The following is a 22,200-nucleotide window of genomic DNA, read 5'->3' as shown; positions in this document are numbered from 1 at the left end:
CCGATACATTTTGTATGGTGGGAGGAAACAAGAGCCCTCAGAGAAAACCCACACAGACACGGGAAGAACATACTGTTGAGTCCAGAGGACCCCAAAACCCAGCAGCAATAGAAATGCACCAAGGCAAAGGGTTACTTAAAGAAAAGTTGCTTTTAATTATCTTTGAACATGAAAATAGAATCAAACTTTAACTTATCTCTATTGACTCAGTTAACCCCCTTCTAATTCTAAGTGCACGTGTGTGTAATGTGTGTGTAAGTTCAGCAAAGTTCTCTGGTTCACAGACCAATCTCACTGGTTGCAGGCAATTCTTGTACTGTGCACAGAAGTTAACATTAATAAAGTTCACCAGGCTTCAGTGCATAATAGGTAAATGGTTACCACTCAGAAGGGTCTTGTTGGTTTTCTGGCAGAGAGTTTTTCTACTTCCAGGACATCCACAACTGATTCCTTTTTAATCAGTCACTCCAGTGTCTTGTTGACAAAACTTGCCCCCTTCAGGGTTCTCCAGATGATAACCTCTTTCTTTCAGGTCACCACAGAGTTCTTTCTGTTTCTCCTATTCCAAGGGAAACACTGGACAGTCAGTCCTCTCCTTTGACCAGGCCATCTTCCAAAGCTTGCCAGCTTGTCCCCCTGGAACTGATGTCTCTCTCTCTCTCTCCAACTCTGAGAGCAAAGCCTCTTTTTTCTGCTCTCTGCCTGCAAAGATCACATGACCTTCCAGACAGTAAATGCTCTTTTCCAGACAAAGCTGCTACTACCTTTTTCAAATAACAGTCCATCATGAGTCTGAGCACTCTTACAAAACTCTGTGTTTTTAAGTGTTTGTGTGTGACTTGCTCTAACAAACCTTTCCCAATTTATCGGCAAAATGAAGTGGGTACAGGTCCTTCCTGAGTTATGAGTTGATTTGCTTCTTAACCAACCTCTCAAAGTACCTCATGGTACATGGCAGTCCCACCAGCTGATAGTCATTGGTAGGTCATCTTGCTCTTTTTGGACACTTGATGTACTTTTGAATTTTTTTTAAGCAGATGATGACCTCTGACCACTGTAACAAAAGTGTACTATAGAATCAAAAGTGTTACATATAATCAGAAAGAAATCAATCATACTTTTAAACAATACTATATAAAGCTGTATGAATCAGACTTGAGAGGGGACTCTACTAAAATGGATGATTTTCTCTCAATGATTGAACTGCCAACATTGGAAGACAGAGATCAGTTGGAATTAGGTGCCCTGTTTATTAGAGAAGAGATCAAAAAAGCTTTGAATACATTACAGGCAAATAAGTCACCAGGAGAGGATGGTTTCCTTCCTGAGTTTTATAGACAATTTAAAGATCTTTTGATACCTCTCATAATGGAGGTATTGGATCAGGCAGTGGAAACTAAGGCTCTTCCGGAATCTTCTCAACAGCTATCATTATGGCATTACCATAAAAAAAGGTACCACAAAATCCATCTTCATACAGACCTATCTTCTTGTTAAATGCAGATTAAAACATTTTGGCAAAAGCACTAGCGAATAGATTGGAGGAATACCTACCTAAACTGATAAAGCTGTTGATAATCTGAGGAGACTATTTAATATAATTCATTTGGCTAAGTATAAAGAAAATCCAAGTATAATAGTATTGTTAGATGCAGAAAAGGCATTTGATCGATTAGAATTCCCATTCCTATTCAAAGTGCTAGAAAAGTTTGGAATGGGCTAAATATTTATTGATTGGATAAAAACTCTATATCAGTGGTTCTCAACCACCACTCTCTAGCTTCTCCTGTGTCGACAATGATGAAATCATTTGAGCATCTCACCATGAATACCAAGAGTCTGAACTTTTCTGACTAACCTCCCATGTAGGACCTTGTCAAAGGCTTTACTAAAGTCCAGATAGACAATATTCACACTCTTTCCTTCATCAAGTTGTCTGGTAGCCTCCTCGAAAATCTCTATTAAGATTTGTTAAACATGATCTAAAATACACAAAGCCATGTTGACTATCCCTCTCAGTCCCTGGGTATCCAAATACTTTGATACGCAATCCCAATAACTTACCTACTACTGACATCAGACTCACCAGTCTATAATTTCCAGAGTTACTTTTGGAGTCTTTTTAAACAACAGAACAACATGAGCTTGACTTCAATCTTTTGGCACCACACCCATTGGCTAAGGACATTTTAAACATTTCTGCCTGATCTTCTGAAATTTCTACAATAATGTCCCTCAAGGTCCAAAGGAATATTATGTAAGGCCCTGGAGATTTATCACCCTTATTTGCTTTAAGACTGCAAGCACTTCCTCCTCTTTAATCTCTATATGTTCCATGACCTCACTGCTTGTTTTCCTTACTCCTTTAGACTCTGTGCCAATTTCTTGAGTAAATACTAATGTAAAAAAAAACATTTAAGATCACCCCCATCTCTTTTGGCTCCATACATTTGAACATTCTGATCTTCAAGGGGATCAATTTTGTCTCTTACTATCCTTTTCCTCTGAACATACTTGTAGAAACCCTTAGGATTATCCTTCACATTGTCTGCCAAAGCAACCTCATGTCTTCTTTTAGGCTTCTTGATTTCTTTCTTGAGGTTTTGACCATATTTTTCCAAGTAGGTGACAGCTGGTGATAATGTTGTCTCCCAATGCAGCCAGGCTGATAAGATACTTCAGTTAGTTCTGAGCACCACATAGTTGCTGTTAATGTATGGCATTGAAAGGCCTCAGAGGGACTCCTTTGGGTTGTTCCTCGCCCACCATTTTTCCACGAGGGTTCCCTCTATAAACTGCCAACTTGACTCTGGCTGATCCTGAAAGGGAAAGAGTGTCATCCCTTTAAAATTAAGCTGTTTTTTTTTGATGTGGAGAAAACAAACGTCCCTTAACAGAAGGTGTTTACAATTCTTCTCTTTAGTTCATAAAACATTTGATATCATTATCATTTCAGAGCATGGGAAACCCTAAGAACAATATGTCAATAACATAAAATAAGTTAAAAGATGAGGACCAATTATTTAATATTAAGTTCAAGTTTATGTTCAGTGAAATAGGTTGTTTTCTGAACAGGCCAGTTAGACATCCCCTTAGACAGTACAAGTACAAGAACTGCAGAGACACAAAAAGAGATTAGTGGAGCAAAGACAACATAATTTTATTCTGCTGAGTTTTGTCTAGGAATATGAAAATCTCCATCTCAGAGGGTTATAAAAGCTTGATCATGGGAGAAGATTAGAGTCCGTCCATATATTTTTTGAAAGATCGGAAACTGAGGGGTGTGGGAAATATTAACAGAAGAGGATCAAGGTCATAACTGGCACAAACAGGTTTGAGGGCTGAGTGGCCTGTTTACTGCTCCTATTTCCTTGTGTTCTGCTGATCTTACCATTTTCTACCTCTTAGTTCCATTACAATAAACACTTCTGTTTTGTGCATTCGTTGATCAGCTGGATGCAGTCACAGCAAAACTCTCAGCTTTGCAAAGTTTAATCTCAAAGTGCTGTAAACACCTGCACATTGCTAGTGCAGAGCTCGGGCTGTGATGGAAGTAAAATTGGTGATAAAAGATGTGGGATAAGCAACCCCAAATGAGCTACGAATTTGAAGGTCATGCCCCAAATAAAAACCTCTGATTTATTGTAACTGCTCAGGTAACACTGCCCACGAATCCCAGCTTGCTACCATAACATTTACTTAACTGCTCAAGTGCTGTTATTTAATTTTGCACAGAATGAAAATGACTCTTACCAGCTCAATGTTCTGTGAGGTTTCTTTGTAAATATATTGTGTTGCAGGGAGATCTGATGTTGAGAGAGAATCTTGAGCAGACGTACCAGGAAATTGCTTTGGGCAATTCTGGCCAAGCTCTTTCTTAGGTTGCAACAAACAGTAAAGAACAAAGTGAACGGTGGACCTTCTGGTCTCAACTTTCATTGTTATTGATGAGCACCTGATCAATTATCAGATACTCAGCAAAACACATGTTCACATATTTTGGATCGAGAAGGAAAGAATTGCTGGAAGAACTCAGCGGTCAGTCATCAAACATGGGTACAAATGATCAATCAATATTTCGGGTCTGGACACTTCATCGAGACTTAAAACCATTTCCAGTGTGCCCATCCCTAAATAACATATAGAGTATAGTTGATGAAGGATTACATCTTGAAATGTTAACTCTCTAATGCAAGGCTTCCCAAACTTTTTAGCTCACGGAAACATTTTGGGATCACTCAGCAATCACGGAACCCGGTTGTTAAGAACCAGCATCCAACTGGAAGTAGAATGGCATCAACTTCCGGTTTGAACATGGTCAAGTCTAATTTAAATTATTTTTCTTAAACAGTGAGCAATCTGAAGCAGTTCTTGCAAAATCCCTTTTCTTCAAAATGTGATGATTTTGTTTCAACTGAATCTTAACTAAATTGCAAATACAAATATCACTGACCTCCTAGACCCCAAATGTCCATCATCTTCGACCTTCCAGAGACAGTTTTCGATCTGTCCCCGGCGCCCACAGACTGGATCTCCTAATGCCTCTGAAGCGGTATCCACCTCACCCCTGGTTGCCTCCAGGTGGAGCTCCTGATGCCTCTGACATGGGCCCACTGTGGCCCACAGTCCCAAGTTTCCAATATCTCTATCACTAACCCCATCCTTGTTGACCAAATGTTAGAGCCACTGTCGCCTCCACCAGTGACCCCAACTGAAAAAATACATAGCCCTCGACACCTCTCTCAACGCAGGTCCCTGTCCCGACGAACACTATTCCAGCGCCGACACCAACTCCATCACCAGTTCCCACACCAACCTCAGCGAGAGGGAGGGAGGGAGCAAGGGAGTGAGTGAGCGAGGTGGGGGAGAAGTAGTTTAAATTTTAAAGATGTGGCTGGCCTTGCACCAAAAGAAATCCAAGACTCATTGGTTGAAATAGCATCTTGAGGCCTAAGGTCTACACTGCTGATGTCAGTCCTCAAGATGCCATTTTGTTTTGTTAGTGTCGAGGCAACTATTTAGAAACACAGATAAATTTAAATTTAAATTAAATAAGAACAGTTATCACAAGTTTTAGTTATTACTATCCATTTCTTCTGCGGAACACCTGAACATTTCCATGTAACCCCTGGAAACCCCTGCGCCACAGAACCCAGTTTGGGTCACACTGCTCTAATGTCTTCCATGGATGTGCCTGACCCATTAAGTTCCTCCAGCATTTTGTGTGTTGCTGAAATCCACTTTACATTTTAATTCTTTACAACTTTATAATTTGTTCAGCAAATTCAAACTGCAGAGTAAATACTAAATGGCAACAGTGAAACTGAGGCTGTTTCTAAGGCTTGTTTGACAATGCAGCGATTCTGAGAACAATGACCATCTGCCATAAAGTCTAAGATGCAGAACCACATCTCGCTGTGTACAAGAATGGTTTGTGGTTTGAACTAGAGATCCAGACTGAGACTCAACACTGCTGCCACTCCACAAGCGATGTGATAGACAGTGGTTTGAGCATCTGTTCCTTGAAATAAGTGATGGCTGATCTCACTACCTTGAATTTTCGATGGAGAGATTGACATCTGCAGTCCCAAGAAAACAATAACAGTTTTTTGAGACTATCTGCCACTCAAAGTCAGTGTCTCAGTTGGTTATTTATACCATTTTAGAACATAGAACACAGAAGAGTACAGCACCATACAGACTGTTTGGCTCACAATGTTGTACTGACCTTTCAAAATGTTCTCCCAGAAGTACCACACAGTATTACAGTGTAACACTCTGCGCAGATTAATAACACAAGATTTACTTTCTTTATTTGGACTGGAGCTTTCCCTTGTCTGTTTCTTGGCCAATGGTAGAGGGACGGCCCATTACATGAACATTTCGGCCTGCCAGTGGACATGTCAAGCTACTGCTGAAACATGTGACCTCCTGGTAAGTGGGCCAGCCTGAGGTTTGGAAGGCTTAACTGAAAAATTGGCCCACAACCAACACACACCAGATTGCAGATACTAGAATCTGAAGCACAAAAATTCTGCTGGAGGAATTCAGTGGTTAAGCAACATCAGTGGGAGAGAAGAAGTTTGGCATTTGAGTCAAAACTTGATCGTGATAATTCTTTTAGATCCACTGGCACTGCCTGTCCCACTGAGTTCCTCAGGTAGAGTTTGTTTCAGAACAACTGAAACAGGGTAGAGAAGCCATGCCACTCTTCGTTGCCACCTCTGATGCAGCTGATCCACAGACCTCTCATTATCTATGCGACTCACCTTGTTTTGTGAAATGTGTTTAACTTGACAGGAAGGAGCAACAGTGATTGCAGCTCCTGAGAAGACTGAAGTGGGGAAGACTACTGACCACTATCACGTCAACCTTCTACTGGAGCTCCACTGAGAATGTCCTGGCCAGCTGTATCACAGTATAGAATGGTTGCTGCAGAGAAATGGATTGGAGATCAACCCACAGGACCATAATAGTGGAGGAGAGGATCACTGGAGTCTCCCTCTCCCCCATTGTGATCTACCAAGATCATTGTATGAAGAGGGTGCAAAAAAATCATTGAAGACCCCTTCCACCCCACTTACATCATCTTTCATCTGCTCCCGTCAGGGAAGAGATACAGGAGTATAAGACCCAGCACCACCAGGCTGAGGAACAGCTTCTTACCATATGTAGTGAGATAGCTGAACTGCTCACACTAATCATCTGAGACTCTCATATTAATAAAAAAAATATTTATTTATTTTTATATATGTACTGCATATAAATGACTTGTATATATGTCTGCTATGTCTATATGTGTGTTTGCATGTTTTCACACTGAGGACTAAAGAACGCTGTTTTATCCAGTTGTATTTTACAATTGCATGATAATAATAATAAACTTGAACTTGATTAACCTTTGGACTCTGTGCCCCATTTTTCAGGACTGGTTTTATACCCAACCACCAGCTGATTCATTACTGTGTTCATACTGTAGTTTACCCATGGGCCCAGGTTGTGAAGGTGCTGAATCTCTGGAACCCTCCACCCCACAAGGGTTGTGGAGGTGAGATCACTGGGGCTATTAAAAGAGGAAAGGTTAAAATGGCTGAAGTCCAAAGGGTTAAAATGTGACTTGCTAGCCAAGGTCTTGAATTTACTTAGGCCCTGAGTGCTTTTTCTGAGCTTACAGTCTGGCTGAAGATGACTCCCCCTGTGTGGAGTTCTGATCTAACATTCATGAATGAGATCCTCTCTGGGCTGCACGATTATGAGCTGGGCTGCTCAGTCATGGCTCTTCCTCCACTCTGGAGATTTGATTCCCACCAGCACCGAGTTAAATGAGCATTGGAAGAAGACACAAGACCTCTGGTCACCTAAGTCCTATGCAACTGACATGAGAGTTGTCCAAGCAGTCCTTTCTTCTCTAAATCTGTAATACAGAAAATACTAAAGCACATCTGCTGACCCCAGTGTATCACCAACTGGGCTTTCAAACATGAGGAAATAGGAGTGGAACAGCTCATGGCTCCTCAAACCTACCCAGCATTCAACTTAATCATGGCCGCTCTGACTGAGGTCACATCATCTCTCTTGAGCCAGATTACCTTTGCTCTCAATTCCTTCTTTCAAATATTTAGCCACCTCCTCCTTTAATAGCCCCAATGATCTCATCTCCACAACTTTGTGGGGTGGAGGGTTCCAGAGATTCACCACCTTCATAACCAAGAAGAGGGTTCCTACCACCCCCACCCCCCCGCCACACCATCCCCCATCCCCCCACCGTCCCCAGTTCTGAACGACTTCTGATTTTTAAACAATGTTTCCAAGTCAAGATTTTATCACTACTGGGTACAATTCAATATCTATCCTGTCATGTTCCCCCAGGAGCTTTTGAATTACAGGAAGTTTCAGTTTTCCAAACTACAAAGAATATAGATCTAATTTCTTCAGGTATTTGTGACAAGAGAGCAAAGGAATGAATGTTAATTTCTAAGCAAGGTATATATGGGGTGAGCTGGAAGACACATTTTGAAGGTAGTTACACACGGCCACGCTTCAACACAATTTCTGGGCTTCCTCAATGATCAGCCCAAATGGGTGTAATCAGTACTGACATGGATCAGTTTCACCTCCACAGTTTAAAGGCACATTGTAAGTGTTGTATTTGCTGGACTTTTTCCATTAACTACATGTAACACAGAGGGTCACCTCCCTGGTCAGATTGAAAATCAGCCGAAGATAATTTCACACATGTCCTTGAATATCAGAACTGGCTAAACCCAACACTACCTTCCAATTGGTCATTCTCCCCACCTGAAGACATGTGAATTGATACCCAGGCTGGACTTCAGTTGAACTCCCTCTCTATCTTGAGGATATTCTGAGCCCACTCCTGGCTGTAATCTGTGGGCAGCAGAGGAGGACTAATTATGAGTGTGTGCCATAAAAGGGGTGGGGGTTTCAGTTTCGGCACACCTGGTTTAACTAATACACTCATAGGCAATCAAGCTAACTTCTTTAATCCATGTTCCATGTCTCTATATCAGGGAAAGGGTGGCATGCACTGTTTGTTTTAACTTTCAGTAGTTCTAGATTCATTCCATAGGTACCTGTAGCTCAGGTAACTTGCATGCTAGCGAGATTGGATGGATGGATGTGTCCTGTCTCGTACTTGTTTCCCATTTGTAAATAAATCCCATGCTTTTACTACCAATGTGTCCAGCGTTGCTACTCCTTGAACCCTTTCAATCTGATACCTGTACCCTCACCTCCATGCTACACAATGCACATCCCAACACAATCCTTTGCCTCAAATGCCCATCATTTGGAGACTGTTACAGCTCTGCAAAGCAACTCTTTCCCAGTCTGCCAGGTCCCCAAGGCTTGGGCATGCAGCTTGCTCCAGAAGGAGGATTCTTGTGAATGTGCCCTCCCATGCTCCACCTCCCACAAAACCAACACCTGGACTTAGAGGCGCAAGTGACTCAGTCACCATCAGATCTTGAAAGCAGCATCTTCTGAAATGCAGATAATTCCATCTGACCACTCCAGACTCCCTTGGCCTGTGTCCCTCGCACCAGCTCACAGCAAGGCAGGAGGAACAAGAGGCCTGCACTGTAACATTGTGAACTTACACATGTTGACCCAGGCAATGACTGTTCATCACTGCTGTGATCAACATTAAAACACTCAGCACATGATTGACAAAGTGGCCAGGGAAATGGATGGAGCTGGATTATCAAGAATGGCTTGTACAGGTGGAAGTCAAGGAGAGAAGCAATTTTGTATCAGCATGTATGACTTGGGCACTGATGAAGCTTGAATGTGAAGAGACCTCAGGGATTAACAATATGGCTCACTTTGCTTTTCTTCACCTTTACCTCCAGCTCATGTTACTTCTCATCTGACAAGACTCAGCTCTCTCCGCCTTGACCTGCATTCCTCAACTCTGAACAATGCATGGCCAGCGGTCACCTCTGATCTGGATTCCCAAGTTGGTGCTGAGTGAAGAGTGCTTCTGAATTTTGAAAGGTGATCAGCAAAGTTCTAACAAGACCTTTCCAGAGTCTTCAAACTTTGTGCCAAGATAAATTAAGGAAATATTTCACGGAATCACTTTAGAAAGCAGCTGGGAGGCAGCTGTACTAACTACTAGATTTGCCTGTTAACTCTCAGTGTTCATGGAATGCCTGTGTATTCCTGCCTTGACTTCAGAGACAAATCTGAAAGGTTTGGTTCAACCTTGATCACTCAGTTAAAAGCTGTTAACATAGCTCTTAATGTGCCTTAATCATATTGAAATTGCAAAACTGCCTCACCTGTTTCCTATGCTGTGCTTGGCAGGTTTAGTATTTAGTTTCCAACATGCCATAGCACATCTAAACTACTCCTGTCTGCTCTCACTTGCATCCACTCTCAGGTGTTAAAACTCCTCCTTTCTTATTATGGCAATTTCTTGCAAGATACGTTGTCATGTTTCCTTTCTCACTTTTCAGACAATTGGAACAAGATGCAATCAAAAATACTTTGCAGCATTTTACAAGGACCAAGAAAATATAAATGTATATCCCTGAATCTCAACATCTGGAAACAAAATCCACAAGATCTTTGAATCTTTGAATGCCTGTGCCCTTAATCCACACAAAGATGATGTATTATGTAGATCAGGGATGGCCAACCTTTTAATTTTTAATTTAGACAAACAGCACGGTAACAGGGCATTTCACCCCACAAATTCATACTGGGGGTGTAGGTTCATTGGGTGGCACGGACACATGGGCCAAAATGGCCTGTTTCTGTGCTATATGTCTAAATTAAACATTGAAAATTAAAAGGTTGGCCACCCCTGGTGTAGATGCTCAGCATCTAAACAAATTGTGCCTACCTCAAGTATCAGAATGAATGAACATCAGTTAATCTCTCAGCATTGGATGTTCCATGGTTTCATTCTTCCTACATTAAGGCTCCAGTAAGGTCATGGTGATGACACTGGGCTAAACCCATGGCCTCGGTACCAGCTTGAGTTCAAATCCTGCATTTCAATGTAATATATCCAGAATGAAACCTAGTTTCACTAATCCCAATCACAAAATATCTAATCATCCACATAGTTCACTAATATTTTTTGAAAGAGGAGGAGATATTGTGTTTAGCAAGGGCTAGCCCACATGTGACTTCAGAGCAACGTTCAAATGGCTCCTTCTGAAATAAGTTAAATAGGAAAATCTGCAGATGCTGTGATTGTAGTGCAATACACAAAAGTTCTGGAGAAAAATTAGCAGGTCACCCAGCATCTATAGGAAGCAAAGGGTAATCAGTGATTTAGCCCTGAGTCCTTTGTCAAGGTATGAGCAAAAAGCAGGTAGGTGCCTGAATGACAAAGGTGTGGGGGAGGAAGGAAGAAGGACAGAGGGAGGAGCACAAGCCAACAAGCAAGAGGTCATTGTGGATATGGATGGGAGGGCTGAAGAGAATGAAGCTGAGAAGTGATAGGGGGAGGGGTAGCTCTCTGAATGGAGAGGGAAGGTGGTGGGGAGATGGAAGAAAGGAGACCGGTGGGGAGGGGGGCGAAGGGGGGGATAGGGAAAGAGAAAGAGACAGCAGAGGGATGTAACAGAAAGTAGAAAAGTCGATGTCAATGCCATCTGGTTGGAGAGTCCCCAGATGGAATATTGGGTGTTGTTTCTCTGACAGACATGTCAGTGTGGGAATGGAGTGTGGAATTGAAATGGGTGGCATTGAGAGATACCTGCTATTGCAGCGCACAGAGCAAAAGTGCTCTACAAAATGATCTCTCAGTCTGCATGCCGTCTGCCTTCTGAAATATATTGCAAACCACACAGTGAAATGGTATAATAGGAACTCCTGAGATAATGGCAGGGTGGAATTCCCTTACAACAAAGGCTGTAGTGGTTACATAAAGTAACTCATTGCCAACTTCTCAAGGATGACAAGGAATGATCTGGGGCTCTCAGCAACACTCACATCCTGTGAGTAAATAAAAATAAACCTCTGGTGCCTTTCTCAGCTTACAGTCTAGCAGGATTTCAGGTTTTCTCTTGATCATCCATGATTTATTTTTGTTCCACCATTGGGACTTCAGCTTTCAGCTGCCTAGACTCTGAAGATATGCATTTCCTTCCCTTTATCTCTCTGCCTCTCCTGTCTATTTTAAGACTTTCTCCCCAATCTAACTAAGAAAGTGCAGACTGCCATTGCCTTTGATACAACATTCATTATCTCACAAGGGTCATTCCTCACATAAAGGACAGAACCAAGCAACATGCATGGTTGGGGAAACACTGCAATTTCAACACCCATACTCCCTCCTATAAATTAATGATATATGCAATACACAAAAGTACTAGAGAAACCAGCAGGTCAAGATGAAGGACTCAGGCCAAAATGTTGATTACCCTTTACTTCCGAAAGATGTTGCATGACCTTCTGAGTTTCTCCAGCACTTTTGAACACTACAATCACAGCATCTGCAGACTTTCCTATGTAATTCATTAATATATTTGTTTCTCATTTGTTGTCGATAGACACAGTAAATAGAGTCAGGAACAGACTATACAAAAACTGCCTTTCAGCTTTGCAAAATAATTTTCCACATAAACAGACCCTTCCATAGTTGGAGTCTTATTGCTTTGCTGTGTGTGAGCTTGCTGTAATAGCCACAGGGAATGCCCCTTTCTATTTCTGGAACCTGGGTTAAGCAATGACATCCACCAGCACCTCCGTCACAACTCCACTTTGACCTCCCCCATGATGCGCTAATATTTTGCATCACCCCTGCCAAGTTCCTCACCCTAAAAGTCAATGCTGCTTTAAACAAACAGACCAATTGGAGGTATGGATAAGGCAATATTTCCTAGCTGAGTAAACATGGCAATTTCCTCAACAATGTCATAAAATCATGGGATGTGTAAAAATAAATCAATGGCTAGAATGTGTCAGATGCATTATTCATTCCAAAGGATATTAATACAAATTAATATAGTTCTGACTGCAAGGAAAATATGGAGTATCCCTGTGTCATTATTCACTTAGCAATGTTTACCAATGATCCTTCAACCTACATAACTGGTTCCTCTTAGTTTTCCAAGGATTTCCTCTGTGAAAAGGACAGGGTTGATGTCAGCCTCTGCTTTTCAGAGCGTTCTTGAAACTTGGTAATCTATACAAATTCACACAGCTGTTACCCCCATATAATATAGCAGGACTCAATGTCAATGACACTAATAAGTGGACCTTATGTCCCAGAAGTGTGTGTTTTATTTCTGTCCAACATCCAGATAAACATATCGACAAACCGGCATTGAACAAATGTGAAGTGAGCCAACCATCTAACAATGCACTCTTTCTGCTTATTCGGATATAACGCAAGCCATGATGTTACCACTTAGGAGGTGGATGAATATATGTTCTATATAAACCAAGGTTCAGGTTATAAATCAACAAATTGATTTATTTAACATTACATGGGTAAACAAGCAGTTCTCAGCACAAAGGCAATATTTATAGTAGCTCCAATCCTTACTCATCTCCTTAAAGTATCAAAGTAACATGGAGACTTTTCCGGTACTGTTGCCCAATGTTAAAGCATGATCCAAAATAAAATTAGTCACTCTTTCAGGGTTAAAAAACTCTCATAATTTTAACTGTTCTTTCTATTCTGATGAAATGTCTTGGTCTGTTACATTAACACTGTTTCTCTTTCCACAGACACCATCTGAACTACTGAAAGTTTACAGTATTCTCTGTTTTATTTCAGTTTTCTAGCATTATTCTGATTTTAAAATAATCAATCCAGTTCCTTTTTGGAAATTCAACTGCAATATTTAGAAGCAACTTTGAATTGATACTGTGGAACCAGCATGACTCTTATGTTTACATAAAGACTATAAATATCCATTATTATTTTATTTTGGTCAATATATTAATGTACATTTACTCTTCCATGGAACTCTGGTATTGATGCATCTGCTTCACCAAAATCAAAGATATGTGTTTACCTTCTAGGGTGTGTTGATGGCTATGGGTGAAGTCTAAGTGTGGATGTGGACTCTATCGTAGGTTGACATCATAAAGTGAAAATATATTCTATTGCTACAGGAACACAAATTGTGTCTTCAGATCATGGTTTACTATCACAGCTAAAATGAATTATCCATCAGCAAGTTCAGTAATAACACTAGTTATAGTAATAACATCTCTCCTCCGTTGCTTCTCATCATTGATGGGATTCTCCAGTTATTCCTCATAAAACAGCTCCAGAAACAAAGATCAACTCTGTGACTCTCCACTGACCTTTAACTTGAGAGAAAGTCATGATATCCACTGTTCCAGAATGATTTCAACTTTATACCTGTGGCTAGATTATTCTGCTCTGCTATGGGTGGGAAAGTTAAAAATCATATCTACCCTTCTATCTTAATCCTACGACAGAGTCCACATCCACACTTAGACTTCACCCATAGCCATCAACATACCCTGGAAGGTAAACACATAACTTTGATTTTGGTGAAGCAGATGCAGATTGAGAGGGGATCTCATAGAGACCTATAAAATTCTGGCAGGACTGGACAGAGTGGATGCAGATGGGATGTTTCCAATGATGGGAAAATCCAGAACCTGGGGCCATGGTTTGAGGATAATAGGCAAACCATTTAGGACTGAGATGAGGAGGAATTTCTTGACCCAGAGGGTGGTGAATCTGTGGAATTCATTGCCACAGAGGGCAGTAGAGGCAGGTTCATTAAATATATTTAAGAGGGAATTAGATCTATTTCTTCAGTATAAGGGTATTAAAGGTTACGGAGAGAAGGCGGGGACGGGGTACTGAACTTTAAGATCAGCCATGATCTCGTTGAATGGCGGAGCAGGCTCGAAGGGTCGAATGACCTACTCCTGCTCCTATCTTCTATGTTTCTAACCTCATTTAGTGCGTCAGCAGTGGATTTCCAAATCCAATTTATTGAGCCATATCTGGGTCTGTGCCTTACCTTGATCAAGGCCCACTCCTAAGGGAGCACTAAATTTTGTAAGTAGCACAACTCCAAAAGCCAGCTCTGTCATCTGGCCCTTCCACAATATAGCAGTGAGTTGGCCGCTGATAATGAAATCAAACCCCCGACTCTGGATGGCCCTGATATAATTCTGACAATTGGAAACATTTGCTAAAAGCCGAACATTTTTTTTTAAATTTAGAGATATAGTCTCTTCTGGCCCACAAGCCGATGCTGCCCAAATGCACCAATTAAACAATAAACCCTGTAAGTTTTTAGAATATGGAAGGAAATCTGAACACCCAGAGGAAATTATGCAGGTCATGGGGAAAACACACAAACTCTTCACAAACAGCACCGGAATGGAACAGCAAGTTGCTGGCACTGTATAGTGATGCTTCCTCAACATGATTATCCAACTGCACGAAAACCAACAAGGTCGGGTCAGATACAGCAATGAGCTCTCTGAACCCTTCTCCATTAACAATGGCGTGAAGCAAGGCTGTGTTCTCGCACCAACCCTCTTTTCAATCTTCTTCAGCATGATGCTGAACCAAGCCATGAAAGACCCCAACAATGAAGACGCTGTTTACATCCGGTACCGCACGGATGGCAGTCTCTTCAATCTGAGGCGCCTGCAAGCTCACACCAAGACACAAGAGAAACTTGTCCGTGAACTACTCTTTGCAGATGATGCCGCTTTAGTTGCCCATTCAGAGCTAGCTCTTCAGCGCTTGACGTCCTGCTTTGCGGAAACTGCCAAAATGTTTGGCCTGGAAGTCAGCCTGAAGAAAACTGAGGTCCTCCATCAGCCAGCTCCCCACCATGACTACCAGCCCCCCCACATCTCCATCGGGCACACAAAACTCAAAACGGTCAACCAGTTTACCTATCTCGGCTGCACCATTTCATCAGATGCAAGGATCGACAATGAGATAGACAACAGACTCGCCAAGGCAAATAGCGCCTTTGGAAGACTACACAAAAGAGTCTGGAAAAACAACCAACTGAAAAACCTCACAAAGATAAGCGTATACAGAGCCGTTGTCATACCCACACTCCTGTTCGGCTCCGAATCATGGGTCCTCTACCGGCACCACCTACGGCTCCTAGAACGCTTCCACCAGCGTTGTCTCTGCTCCATCCTCAACATCCATTGGAGCGCTTACACCCCTAACGTCGAAGTACTCGAGATGGCAGAGGTCGACAGCATCGAGTCCACGCTGCTGAAGATCCAGCTGCGCTGGATGGGTCACGTCTCCAGAATGGAGGACCATCGCTCTCCACTGGCCACTGTGACAGAGGTGCACCAAAGAAAAGGTACAAGGACTGCCTAAAGAAATCTCTTGGTGCCTGCCACATTGACCACTGCCAGTGGGCTGATAACGCCTCAAACCGTGCATTTTGGCGCCTCACAGTTTGGCGGGCAGCAACCTCCTTTGAAGAAGACCGCAGAGCCCACCTCACTGACAAAAGGCAAAGGAGGAAAAACCCAACACCCAACCCCAACCAACCAATTTTCCCTTGCAACCGCTGCAATCGTGTCTGCCTGTCCCGCATCGGACTTGTCAGCCACAAACGAGCCTGCAGCTGACGTGGACTTTTTACCCCCTCCATAAATCTTCGTCCGCGAAGCCAAGCCAAAGAAAGATAGTGATGCAGTAAACACTAAGCTACCTCCTATACCAACTCTTTCAAAACTTTGAAAATTGATGCACATATTTAAAATGTTTGTAAATATTGCTGTTGCTAAAATCAGTACGTCCTGGGGCAGAGTGAAAGGTTGGATAAGTGCCTTCCTTCTCAGTCCCGACCATTCATGAAGAGTCAGTGGGCATGGAAAGCCAGACCTGCTGCCACAGACGCATACTGCAGAAGCCCATGGTTGCTCAAGGACCAAGTGGTCAAGACTCAGAGCAAATCCACCCAAAGATGTAAATTAGATGCAAGTAAAGTCCTCAAACCAACACTAATTTAACTTTTGGATATTTTATTTATTCATTTCCAGGGTTAAGCCAGCCCCACATTTGGAAGGTCATGAAAAGCATTTCAGAAAGACAAGCCTAGCTGAACAATTTAGTGTCTTTTTTAGTGGTTAATTCACAGGGTCTCGGCATCATTACAATATTACTCAGATGTTATAATGAAAACAGCGAATCTTGGAAATACTCAGCAGATCAGGTAGGATCTGTGAAGGGAGAAATAGATTTAACATTTTAGCTCAAAGCCCTGTTAACATAATGGATGATAAATGGCTATCCATTAATGCCTCCAAGGTGACATTAAAGTACCCACTGGTGAAGGTATTCCAATGTTACTGGATCGGAACATCCAGAATTTGGATTTAGTGAGAAAAGGGAATCAGGGATGTATTTACAAGCCACATGATGTGTATTTAGGAAGGGAACCATGGGGTTCTGATGCTTCTATGCACATGCTGTCCTTGTTGTTCAATGTGCCTGTGGAAGATCCAGCATAGTAACCGTGGTGCATGGCTGAAATATATCATTCAGGTTATTCACAATGTAACCATAAGTAGCAGAGAACATGAAGGGTGGTTAAGGCAATTGATGCAACTTCATTTTTGAAAATTTTATTTAATAATTATAATAAATCATACAATAAAGATACAAACAAGTAAATAACATTTTTACCCCTTACATCCCCCACCTCCTACCCTAACCCAACCCCAAACCCCCTCTAACTATCCCAAAATAAAGAAAGCAAGAAGAGGAGATCAATTAAAATAACACCCTTCAGTTATTTGCCATGGTTTGGGGCACCACCACCAGTGCGTGGGGGGGTGGGGGGGGGGATTAATGATTCAACTGCATATATAATTGATGCAACTTTAAATGAGTGAGTTATTTTGTTGCACTTCATGAGTGGCTGTTGTACCTATATTTAATTGAAGGAAGTAGAGATGATTCTAATAAACTCCCAGCTGAATTATTGAGGGTGAAAAATATTTTGAGTGTCATGAGGTGAATAATGTGCTGTAGAAAACCCAAACGCTAACTTGTTCTCGTGGCCACAATATTATTTGTGATAGGTTTTGTGAAAATAACTCTAAAGATGTTGCTACATCTTCAGAGTTACAATTCGACAATTATAATACTTATGAATGTCAAGAGGACATGGTTAGACTTGTTATTATTGAAGCTGGTCATTACCTGGCATTTCTCCAAATGAAACTGAACACCATGAGCAAGTATCTCCACTACTAACTCAAACTGAAACATCTGAACATGATTAGGTCTAGAACAATACTCTGAGAAACTCCTTCTGAAACTGTTCTGAAACTGAAGTAAATGACCTCCAACAGTCACACTCCTTTTGTTCAGTGTGTGACTCCAGCTAGTGCTAAGGTTTATTTGATATATATTGACCATGATTTAACTAATTCAATTTCACATTTAAATCTTATAGCCTCAAAATAATGAGCAATTTAATCTTACACACAACTCATAGTGTTATGTCGCAGACCAGCAGGAATAGACATTCACCAAGAGACTGTTATTGTTTTTCTTTTGAAACAATATGTTAATAACTAATAACAATATTGCATCTTAGCTAAACTTAACTCCAACAATACACGTGTGTGTGTGTGTGTGTGTGTGTGTGTGTGTGTGTGTGTGTGTGTGTGTGTGTGTGTGCGTGCGCACGCATGATACCAAAACCATTACAGCTTAGGCACAATTCTGGAAAGTCATTCCAAATTTCAGTCTTAGGAGTCCATAGTTGAAGCACAGACTTTTAAAACTGATGCCCTGAAGTAATCACAAAGGAGGTGGGAGAGACTGAGTGACTGGACTGCTGAAAACTCATGAATCCTTGTCGAGTTTCTTGCTGAGAAATCTTCTTTTGGATGAATGGTTGTCAAAACTCCCCTTTTCCTTGCATAGGGGAAACAAACTGAGTGACTTCCATGATGCTTCCAAAACCCAGGCACAGGTCAGTCAAAATGACTGTCATTTTGGTCTCGATTCAATGCAGCAATTCTCCTGCTTACTTTACCCAGATATGGGTCAAAGTGACCTTTCCTTTGGGCACGGTCGTTCAATAATTCTCCTGGGAGGGAGAATCAGCTGAATTATCCATTTCGCATTGAGTCACTGTACCTCCACGTTCATCAGATGACTGGTGGCCAATAATAAAATCTTGTTTCTTTAAGTGTCCCACTCACATGACTCTCTCACCAACTATTTTCTCTTCCTCCAGAGTATAAACTTTGTTTATAGTTTGTTCTTGATGGTGCCATTCAGTCTCACCACAATTGTGAATGGTGGCAGCCTGTATTAACCCTTAAAGTGACAGTCACACAAATAAAAAAAAACAGATGCTCATAATAATAGTTTAATGGTGATTGAGTGCATATTATTGAAACTCATGTGTTTCAGGATGAACAATTAGATTACATATTGCAGCATTATGTTTTGAGGTATGTGCTATATATCTCTCATTGTAGGTTTTAAGAACTCAAGCAAGAGAAATTTGCCAAGTGACATCAATTTTCTTTATCCCTTGTGTGATGACAGATTTGTAAACTGAATTACATATGCTCTAATTCCTTGCACCTTGGCATTTATTTCTACTTCATCCCCAAAGGAATAAACAGATTATTCTTCAAGCAAAAAGCAATGCAACACTCCAAAATAAGATATTTCTTTTATGCTTCATTTTAAAGCAGAAACCCAATACAAAATAATAATTTAAGAATAGTTCAAGACAAAAGATCAGACCTCACCAATCTACCATGTGGTTGTCATCTGATTTTCTAATATATTCAGCTTTCAATTTCCTTTGCCTTTTAATGCATATTTACAGATCTGTTTTTTTTCATCTGGTATTAGATCATGCAGCCTTTTATAAGTCTATATGTTGAGAATCATGCAGATTTCTTTGTAATAGATTGCCTGGTCCAGGGGCTTATGCAGGGTTTTGCCTTTTCGATCAAATTGACACTTCTCGTTTGCCAGCCATGATGGTATTTGTTCTGCTTAGTAAAATATTATGATTATAATCTCGCAAAGGCATATTGTCCTTCACCCTCAGCTCCAACTCTTAAAGCATACCCTTTAGTGACAAGGCAACAAAAGCACAGCAACAGCGATGGTGAGGCTACCACCCTTCAACTGCCACCCTCTTCCTCCCGGCAGTTTTTTTTAGCACCACTTCCAGTTGATTCCACCACTTTCACGTGGTTATGCTGCCACTGTACATGGTACTGGTGAATCTGAATCTGAAGTACTGCATGCAGTTCTGGTTTCCTTGCTTGTTTTTTTGAAAATATTTTATTTTTGAATTTCCAAAGATACATACAAATCCATTAAACAAAATATTACATTCTATTTCCATGTAATATGATTTATAGAGTCCTTATTTCCCCATTCTTACACCCTCCCCTCCTTATCCCTTAGATTATACAAATTCCAAATTAAAATACAGACATCTAAAAATCACGGAAATACTGACAAAAACAATGATGCTACACACATCGACTGCACTGCATTCCCCATTTCAGGGAAGGATTGTTTTTCTCTTCTCTTATGGGGTGGGGTGGGTGAAGGGGTGTGTGACTTACATCTGTACACCTAGGTGATTCAGATATGGTTACCACACTTCAACAAATGTACCACATCTCTTCCACAAATTGTAGGTGATTTTCCCCAGGGGAATGCACTATTTCCATATTCCATTGTGCAATATTTAACCGCTATACAGTTCCTGGCTACTAAGAAGGTGACCTTCATAAACTTAAAATGGTGTTTTGGACAGTCTAAACTGCACTTCCTCCTTATCCCCTATAAGGTACAACTCCAGATCCTGTGGAAAATCACCTTTGTAATTTTTTTCAGTGCCCCCCAGGGCTTCCCAGAAGGATCTCACCCTTGTACACAATCAGGTCGAGTGGACAAAGGTTCCTACCTCCACACTGCACCTAAACCACATTTCCAAATTTTCTGGCTTTGACATGTAATTTTATCAGTGTGAGGTATAAATGATGCAAGAAGTTATATTGCACCACTATGTGTCTGGCATTAACAATTCCCGTCAGACTATTCAAACACAAATCTTCCCATCATTCATCAATTGTTATGCCCAAGTCCATCTCCCATCTTTCCCTTGATTGATGTAAGCCCGGCTTTGGGCCTTCACTTTGGATTATGGAATACATCGTAGAGATAATTTTACACACAATCCCCTTTCGAATTAGAGTCTCTGTGTCACCACAGTCAGGCAAGATCATTGTTGGTCCCAGTTTGTTCCTTAGGAAAGATCGTAATTGCAGAAAGCAGAAGAATGTTCTATTTGATAACTCATATTTAGTCCTCAACTACTCAAATGACATGAGCTGCCCTTAATAATAACTAACCTCGATACATCCGATATCTTCTGGAACCAGGTATCCTGGATGCTATGAGCAGAGACATGGGTATTAAATTGTTCTGGGTCGAGGGTGTTTTAGGAGATAACCCCACCCTCAATCCAAAATATCAATCTATTCTTTGCCATGTCTGGCACATGTTTTATTATGGTTTTTTATTTCTAAAGTAATTTGGCATCTCATTTGTATATTAATTCTCCTGTTATCTTTTCTCCTACCCCATGCAACCCAATTTGTGCACAAGAAGGGGGACCCACTCCCTCAAAAAATGAGGCAATAAACCTCACCTGGGGCACCCAGTAGTATTTTTTTTTAAATCTGGAAATTTTAAGTCCCCAAATTATATTCCCTTGTCAACATTTCCACGGAGATTTTAGACACCTTACTATTGCACAAAAGGTTTCTGACACATACATTGAGCATTTTAAAGAAGCACTGGGACAATGAAATGGGCAAAGTTTGAAAAAGATAGTAGTCTTGGCATCACCTTCATTTTTGCAGTTAACTCTGTCCACCAATGTTATGAGTAGAGTTTTCAATCTAGTCAGGTCTTCCTTTATCTTCTGGAGCAAAGGGCGATAATTTATATATATATATTGCATAGATATTTATCCACTCTTATCCCTAGATATTTAATGCCTTCCTGAGGCCATGTAAATTGGCTTTCGCATTGATAAGGTCTATAATCTCCCTTTGACAAAGGCATGATTTTGCTTTTATCTAGATTAACCTTATACCAAGTGATCTTCCTGTAATCTTCCAGTATGTTCCTCAGTCTGGCCAACGACCTCCAGGTTCCATCAAATACACTAAAACATCATCAGCAAACAGGTTGATATTATGTTTCACCTGCCCCCCCCCCCCCCCCCCCCCCTTGACCCCTTTTATGTCTGGATCCCACCAGCAAGTCAATAGCTAGTAAGAACAGAGCTAGGGACAATGGACAGTCTTGCCTATTGGAACTACTCAACGGGAACCGTGGAGACATTTTCCGGTTTGTGACGATTTTAGTCTGGGGTTTATAATACAATGATCTGACCTAATTGAGAAATGTTTGACCCATTCCAAATTTCTCCAGTGTCTTGAACAGAAAATCATACTCCAATCTATCAAATACCTTCTCTGCATCTAGGGATATGGCCACTTCCATGTCCTCCTCCAACTGTTCCAGGTTATATTGAGCAATCTAGTTACATTATATCAGCAATGTTGAACAAATCCAACCTGATCCGTGTTTGTTAATTTTGGCAGAGGTTTTTGCTATAATTTTATAAACTGCATTCAATAATGATATAGGCCTATAGGAGGCGCGTTTCA

Source organism: Narcine bancroftii, chromosome 5 (genome assembly GCF_036971445.1).
Source record: "Narcine bancroftii isolate sNarBan1 chromosome 5, sNarBan1.hap1, whole genome shotgun sequence".
Taxonomy (NCBI): domain Eukaryota; kingdom Metazoa; phylum Chordata; class Chondrichthyes; order Torpediniformes; family Narcinidae; genus Narcine; species Narcine bancroftii.
Note: the sequence above shows the minus strand (reverse complement) of the source record.